This window comes from Anopheles merus, chromosome 2L (genome assembly GCF_017562075.2).
Source record: "Anopheles merus strain MAF chromosome 2L, AmerM5.1, whole genome shotgun sequence".
Lineage (NCBI taxonomy): Eukaryota > Metazoa > Arthropoda > Insecta > Diptera > Culicidae > Anopheles > Anopheles merus.
The window spans coordinates 7,703,343-7,712,388 of NC_054083.1; the positions used below are offsets into that span (position 1 = coordinate 7,703,343).

The 9,046-nt window shown below is 37.9% G+C and overlaps 1 long non-coding RNA gene across 1 annotated transcript; it reads left to right on the forward strand.

Annotated features, from left to right (window-relative positions):
• Positions 1 to 6,378: 6,378 nt before the first annotated feature.
• Positions 6,379 to 7,512, forward strand: LOC121593499. Its single transcript, XR_006004785.1, has 3 exons — positions 6,379 to 6,552; positions 6,637 to 6,813; positions 6,894 to 7,512. It is a non-coding gene; the product is annotated as an uncharacterized LOC121593499 (long non-coding RNA).
• The last annotated feature ends 1,534 nt before the right edge of the window (positions 7,513 to 9,046 follow it).

Below are 9,046 nucleotides of genomic sequence, written 5' to 3' on the forward strand. Positions count from 1 at the left end.
TGCGTCGAGGACGAGTCGACCAATCAGCAGAGCTTCATCACTACCACTTCTACGCTTTCCGAGACCACGAATAAATTTTGGGTAGTTGAAGACATCGGAGAAGTTGAAGACATTAAATCGATGACTCTAAAGCTCTTGTTCATTGCCATGAAGTCAAGGAAGAATCCGACGAACCGAACAAGGCTCGCTACTGCCTACCTCACCATACTGTCCTACGTCCATCGAGCTCCAGTACGAAGCTGCGAGTGGTCTTCGACGTAACCGCCAAGGCTACAACATCCGATGGAGCTCTCAACCAATCCTTAATGGTGGGTTCAACCGTGCAAAACGACATATTTCATCCTCGTCCGTTTCCGGAAACACTTTATTGTGTTCACAGCTGATATATCGATGATGTATCGGCAGATCAAGGTCATCTCCGACCACTCGTGTTTTCAACGCATCTTCTGGCGTATTCATCCGGCACTTCCTCTTCGCTTCTTAGAGTTGACTTTCCTTGCGACTCGATACCTACTGCAGTTGAGCATCGACGAAGCGACATCGTATCCGAAGGCAGTCAACATCATCCAAGACGACTGTTCTTTTTTTTCGCAAGTGTGAGTTCAAAGCGAACGGTTGTGCTAGCCGACAAGAGAATAAAAACGGACACAAACGGAACAAAATATGGGGGACCGAGTGCAAAAGTGTTTGGAAGCCGCATTAGGAGATCGACCAAAAATTGTGTCGTGAAGAGACGGTCGTCTTTTAGTATTAGTGAAAAGCAAACCCCAGGCTGATAAACTAGCGAAATACAACCTAAACCTAGGCAATACAAAGGTTTACGAGTATGAAACCTTCAATACATCGAAAGGTGTAATAAACTGTGATGCAGTAATGGCGACGACAGAACAGGAGATTGTAGAGGGACTGAAAGCAGATAAAAAGTAAAGGAGGCTTACATCGTCAAGCAAAAAGATAAGGACGGCAAATACATTAACACAAGAACAGCAATACTAACGTTCAACACAACAGTATCACCAAGACGTGTGAACGTTGGATATTACTACGATGTGTTGATAGAACAATACTACCCGAAACCGATGAGGTGTATGACATGCCTCCGGTTAGGACACAAAAAATAGCACTGCCGGAGAACAAAGAAATGCGCAAAATGCGCCGAGGAATACCATGAAAACTGAAATGGTGTCGAATGGTGTATGGAATGTGGATAAAACCATTGCACGTTAGACAAAAATTGTCCAGTATATTTAGATGACGTCGAAATTTAAAAAATACAAACAAAAAATAGACTAACCATCAGAGAAGCGAGAGAAATGAGAAGAGCGCAAGTACCAGCAGTACCCATAAACAATCATTAACAAAAAAAAATAGAAAATATAAAAATTTTGCAAAATAATGCACAAAACTTACGATGTTGCGAGGATGAACTTAGAGAATTCTTAATAAAGGTAAATTTTTTAATAGCATGTCATCAAGAGACTTAAGCCATGTAAACTAATAAGAATAACGAAAAAGGAAAAAAATGGATTCAATATAGTAAGACAAGATAGAGAGGATGAATATGGCGAATCATGCATAATTATTTAAAAAAATCAAATTTAGAAGAATACCAGAATAACAGAGCTCCAAATTTATGCAGTTAGCCGGAATAAAACTAACCGAGTTGAATATTAATATAATTTCAATTTATGCCTCGAAGAAAGCAACGATATGTGAATATGAAGAAATGATAAAACAAATAACGAAATTCGTCAAAAAGACGATAATTGCAGGAGACTTTAACAGCCATCATTCATATTGTGGTGATGAAAAAATAGACAGCTGGGGAAACACCTTATTAAAAGGAATTGAAGCCTCATGTTTAACATTACTAAAAAACGAAACAAACACAAATATACCTAGTGACACAACTAAACGAAGAACAGCAATAGATCTAACAATAATAACACAAGATATATATGTCGACACACAAAACAAAATTAGGCCAAAACATTGGAAATAGCCAGCACCGAATAATAGAAATAAGCCCCAACAAAAGAACAACAGAAGAAAAAACAATAGGATCCAACAAATCAAAAATTCTAGAACAAATTAGCCGAATAAACAGTAAAACACCACAAACAATAAAACAACTAACAAAACAAATCCAAACCATTATTTAAAAAAATCGACACAGGGTGAAACACAAACCAAAATCATGGTGCAATAAAGAAATTAAAAATGTATGGAAACAGAAAACTAATGCAAGAAAATCCTTCAACAATTATAGAACCATTGAATCCATAATTGAATTATATAAAACATCAGCCAAATTGAAGTAAGAGAATTGTAAAAGTAAAAGAAAATACATAGAAAATACAATACAAATGATAAACGAAGATACATCTAACAAAGAACTGTGAGAAATTGTTAAAAAAATTAACTACAAAGAGGAAAGTACGAAAGAAGAAAACATTATCCATAGTAATGAGGAAAACGCAAAAAAACTACTGGAAATAAATTTCGAGAAGAACAAAGGACTAAAACTGGAAACATTCAATATACCAGAATTTATCAACGAGGAAACTGTTATAGAGGTAGAAGACTGGGACAATATAAACAGCAAAAAATCAGCACCAAGGGATGACAAAATCACATATGAAATGCTAAAACATCTAAACACAAAAGAAATAAATAATTTCATATGGGAAATAAATGAAATGTGGCAAAGAGGCAAAATAAAAAAAATACAAACAAATAAAAGCAATAGCAATCCCACAACCTGGAAAAGATATACAACAAACAGGAAACTACAGAATCACCTCTCTTCTACAAACAACAATAAAAGTAAGCAACACAGCAATACTAAAAAAATAAACAGGTACCTCACAACTAACAAGATACTACCTGACACCTCTTTTGGATTTAGGAAAAAAATGGTCGATACAATTGTGTACCAACTATGTCTGTAATCAAATTACAATGAACAAAAAAAAAGTAAGGCCAATAATTTAAGGACAGGCATAAAATTTATTGATCTAGTAAATGCATATAACACGGGGAAAAGCAGTATATTAATAAAAAACTTAATAGAAGTGAATATGCCTAGTCTAATCATTTACTGGATATAGATTTCTTAAGAAATAGCACTATCGAAATGACAAGCGACGGAAAAAAATCGTAAAATTAGTGACGGATGGTCTCCCACAAGGATACGTAATGTCTCCAACACTATTCAACACATATACAAGAGAGCTACACCAAAGAATAAATAACAAAAACACCAAAACTAATACAATACGCTGATGATTTCATAATACTGGCAGCTGGGTGCAATGGCGAAATATTAAAAAGTAATTTAGAACAATGTATGCGACAATTTATGATAGGAAAAGAACAACTATGCTTAAAAATAAACCTCTCAAAGGCAAAAATAATGGTGATGGGGAAAAACAACAATAATATAGACATAAGTATAAACAATACTCCAAAAGAACAAGTGAACACATACAAATACCTGAGAACTATACTAGGCAAGAACCTTAACATCAAGAAACACCTAGAGTACCTAAAAAATAAGGCAACAGAAAGACTGAACATTTTCAAAATCATCTGCGTCAATAGAAATAGCATAGCCCCACATAAAGCAATAACCGTCTATAGAGCAACAACAAGAAGCATCTTGAAAAGGGGATCATTATATACCAGCAACAATAATAAAATAAACAGTAACCAACTAAACTCCACAACACACATAGCACAGAGAAGCATATCAGGATGTACTAAAACAACCCCAACAAATTCCCTACACGCCATTAATGCAGAAGTGCCTCTATAAATTAGAAGGAAATATGTTGCTAGCGATTCTACGTGCTTTCACGTTTTGCCCGATAGCTAGAAAACAAATGAAAAAACTAGGAGAAATGAAACAAACGAGAAAAAAATGACTAGTCAAGAAAAAAATTACGGGGAACACATAGAGCCGATAAAAATAATATCAACAACCAAAGAAAATGACACATCGGAGTACATGAAAATTAATACAAGCTTAAAACAAGAAATAGAGAAAAAAGATACAAACAAAATAAAGACAAAACAAATTACACTCAGAAAAATAGAACAAATTACGAAGGACAGACCAACTATTTACACGGATGGAAGTGCCATAGAAGGGAAATAGGAATAGGAATCCTATTACAAGACAAAAAAATACAGATGGTATCACAGTTACAAAACAAAAAATATAGCGGCAATCACAGCAATAAAAAAATAGAGGTGGAAATATGGTGGATACCCGCACATGTCGGAATAAGCGGAAATGAATGGGCCAATAAACTAGCAAAGGAAGGCACAATAAGTGATCTTGTTATTAACAAAAAAATAAGATACACCGATGGTTTCATAAAACTAAAAGAGCAGATGTTAAAAGAAACCAAACACTGGTACGAAAAGAGCAATCATAAGGGAAAAAAATGAAGTAAGAGAATTGTAAAAGTAAAAGAAAATACATAGAAAATACAATACAAATGATAAACGAAGATACATCTAACAAAGAACTGTGAGAAATTGTTAAAAAAATTAACTACAAAGAGGAAAGTACGAAAGAAGAAAACATTATCCATAGTAATGAGGAAAACGCAAAAAAACTACTGGAAATAAATTTCGAGAAGAACAAAGGACTAAAACTGGAAACATTCAATATACCAGAATTTATCAACGAGGAAACTGTTATAGAGGAAGAAGACTGGGACAATATAAACAGCAAAAAATCAGCACCAAGGGATGACAAAATCACATATGAAATGCTAAAACATCTAAACACAAAAGAAATAAATAATTTCATATGGGAAATAAATGAAATGTGGCAAAGAGGCAAAATAAAAAAAATACAAACAAATAAAAGCAATAGCAATCCCACAACCTGGAAAAGATATACAACAAACAGGAAACTACAGAATCACCTCTCTTCTACAAACAACAATAAAAGTAAGCAACACAGCAATACTAAAAAAATAAACAGGTACCTCACAACTAACAAGATACTACCTGACACCTCTCTTGGATTTAGGAAAAAATGGTCGATACAATTGTGTACCAACTATGTCTGTAATCAAATTACAATGAACAAAAAAAAAGTAAGGCCAATAATTTAAGGACAGGCATAAAATTTATTGATCTAGTAAATGCATATAACACGGGGAAAATCAGTATATTAATAAAAAACTTAATAGAAGTGAATATGCCTAGTCTAATCATTTACTGGACAGAGATTTCTTAAGAAATAGCACTATCGAAATGACAAGCAACGGAAAAAAATCGTAAAATTAGTGACGGATGGTCTCCCACAAGGATACGTAATGTCTCCAACACTATTCAACACATATACAAGAGAGCTACACCAAAGAATAAATAACAAAAAACACCAAAACTAATACAATACGCTGATGATTTCATAATACTGGCAGCTGGGTGCAATGGCGAAATATTAAAAAGTAATTTAGAACAAAGTATGCGACAAATCAAAACAGTTGATGTAAATATGTCAAACTACAAGGACGATTACAACGTAGCTCCTGACGGGAAGCGGTTTTCTCGAACGGCGGTGCCGCCTGCCGGTGCGTTTCGTGGGGGTACATGGGCGGTTTCTGGGTGGACAGGCACGTTGCTGGGTGGACCCCGTGGAGGCCTGTGACTTGGTTTTGACGGATGGGATAGCGTGCGGCGGTGCGATGGGGCCGGGGCTCTTTCCCCCGGTCTTCCCGGGGCCGTGAGACACCGGGGCCCTGCGGGGCTGCCCCCAGGACAATCGCATGGCAATCGGATTGAACGCGCAACATTTTCCATACAATCCGCAGTGTTGCGTTTTCTTCGCGCCAACTTTGCCTGTATTTTCAATGAGCCAAGCGATTTTACTCCCCTCCTACATGCGTTGAATCCTAAAGCACGCTTGTAGCGGCAACGTTCACCGCATACACACACACATCTCCACACTCAGCGTACGACATCTTCCCTGTTGCTGTTCTGGACTCAGACAAAATTTGTGTTTCTACAGTTATTGTTCAAAAAAGTAGTAGCTCCTAGGATCCGAATTTACAAACAAATATGAAAATGTTATGTTCTGCTAATGATATTGCACTAAATTTAATTGCACTACATTAAGTTTTTCAATATCTTCCGTAAAAAATCGTCAGAGTATGAAAACGTCGTTACAATTTGTCATGAATAACTTAAATTTTAAGATTTTGGCGCATAAAATTATGACGCGCGCTGTGCATGTGCCTGCTGAATTCTTATATCTGTTCGCTTCTACACATGTGTGCATTACCGCTGTCATCCAGTTGAAAACTTTGTTGTGATTCGTATTAGTGTTGATATTTTTGTTATCAAAGGAACCTTTGATTTGCAATTTAGATGATCAAATAGTATAGATTTATCATTTCATGAGCAACATAATACCGCCAGTACCTCAGTGTTGTGATCTAACGAGTATTTAATAATTGAAATAAACTATATTTACGTTATTGTGTTATACTTGCTGTTTTGAGCAATACGCTTGCTGTAAATTTGAATTCGGTAAGTAACAGGCTTAATTTTGAATGGTTAATGTGTTTATAATGTAAAACGATAAAGTTACTGGGTGTGTTCATGTTTTTTTAGGTAAACAAGTGACTTCAAGATATTCTATTGTCCATGCCCAATCCCACCCAACTTGCCCCACCAGGGATTTGCGAGTCTACGCCAGGGAACTGCGTTCAGTCCGAGAGTCCGGCAGTGATCCAAAATACCAAAAAGGTACACGCGGAAATATTCGTGACTGAATATAGAATGTAACTTGTACGTGTTTCCATGGCTGCTAGGATCCCACGTCCGGAATTATGTGTTGTGCTCACTTGAGTTGACTGCTTTTTCCATAGTTGGCGGCATCTGATATCTGTATGTCGCTGATCTTCGTTGCTGCTTCGCTCCACGATGGATGTGGATACGGGTGTCCTTGCTTGCTGGGTAGATTGGTATGAGTTCCACAAACTGCAATGCGTTCATACCAATTTCCCACGCCAATTGCTGACTTACGCTGTACCAGTCTGAGCAATCTGCAGCACTCCAGAAGCACTCCTGGCAGTCCCCGTACCGCACAGGTGGTGCGTAGCATAACGCCGAATCGGTGGCTGCTGCCAGCAGGTGAGAACGATTCATGTGAACGACACGATCACTCTACTGACGGTGATAGAGACTACTTCCGGAGATAGCTTTAAACTTGAACAACAGAACCAAACCATAACCCTTACTTTGCACGATGGCATTTCAGCTGACAGTGTCCATGCGGATGGCGGATGTGTAACGCCACAGCCATCGGGCAGTGTTTATACCGAGCGTTAATGCTGTCGAACGATATGGCCGTTATACCCGTGTTGATAATACACAAGATTAAGTGATAGGAAAATCACACGCCGCGTAGGGCGTACCGGTCATTGGACATTGACATTGTTATGAATCCTATTCCTCTTGGTACAGGTGAATGAATATACGTCGCTGAAGTATTTTTGCAAGTGTGTCTAGCATTCATAGCACCAAAGCTAATATTTTCGAAAGGTTATCTAGGCTTGGGGAGCAATATCATTTGTTGTCGGTTTTAATACGGTGCAAATGACCGCTCCAAAGACGAGATTACCAGGTATTCCTGTTTCGATACTATCGTCGTAGCATGTTGAATTATTTTCAATGTTTTGGGGCTTTTTACGTTGCCATCTCAGCAGGCAGCTCAGTGCCAACCGTTACAGGCATCATATAATTGCTCGCCGACGAGAGCTTTCTCCACCTTTGCCCTCAGCTATGTTGATGAATTGGAAACATGAAACTGTTAGCGCATGCTAACTTAAATGACCTTCTCGATCACGCGGTTTTCATTAAAATGATGTTCCGCTGCCTCCTTTTACCCAGGTAATGGCGCACAGGGATTTCTGGTGCGCACGTTATAGCATGTGCGTTGAAGTATTTCACTACAAGCATCGGCAAGCACCTCAAATATCCTTCTCAGCTGTATCTCTCTCCCTCTCTCGGATATCAATGCTGCGAATTCCAATATGGAACGAGTCCAAGTTACAAAGGGTCGTTTTCTACCTGCTGCTAACGCATCGGTCGGGCTGTCGACTGTCATGTGAATTATGCCGTGATCGATACGACTGGGGCTGTTGCGCACGCACCTGATTTTCATCGAGCCCTTGCATCTCAAACTTTGTCATCCCGTGGTTGGACCTCGGGGATCTGAGCACAGGGCATTGGTGTGAAAAAGTACATGAAATTAAATTGTAACTATGAATACGAATTATGTAGTTGAATTTTCGTTAACAGTGTTGTTTAAACAATGTATGTGAAAAAGAGTTCGAATGAATGCCCTGTGCAGTTCATATTTATTTTTAAAATTATTATTCAGGCTGTTGAACATTAAAAGATACTTCCCTTTCTTTATGAGAAAGAACTTTCTTTATGAGAAAGGACTTTCTTTAGTTTTACAAAATGTACAAATACGTTTGAGAAACTCCCTCGTGAGTTTTTAAAAGATATGTTTATTTTTCGGCAGCGAAACACAGACTAATTTGCTAGGTTTTATGTTTCGGCGCTGCTTGGTGTTCTTCGCCTACCGGTCACGTTACAACCAACATGCCGTAATCATGTTCATCCCGCCTGCATGGTGTCATCTGCATACCGGACGGTCCATTCGATCAATACGGCACCGCACATGGAGCTTACGTTCGTGATCTGCACCGATTGTCGTAAGAACCCGCTTCCGTTGGTTGGTACACGATACCGCGTGTGGAGCGCACCAAGCACTTTGTCTAGCACCTTTGTACATATCTGAACATTGTTTGATTTACTATAAAGGTAGGGTAATTGTACCAGTATTGGGCTGGCCACAGCAGCAGTTTAACTAAAACTGCTCATAAACTTACAATTTCAATATTGTTTGATGAAAATGTTCTTATTTTGCTTTATAAACTACTGTAATACTACTGTATCCCCAGTATGTCAAGTTACAAATGCTTTTTTTATATATAGCAAAACGTGGTAC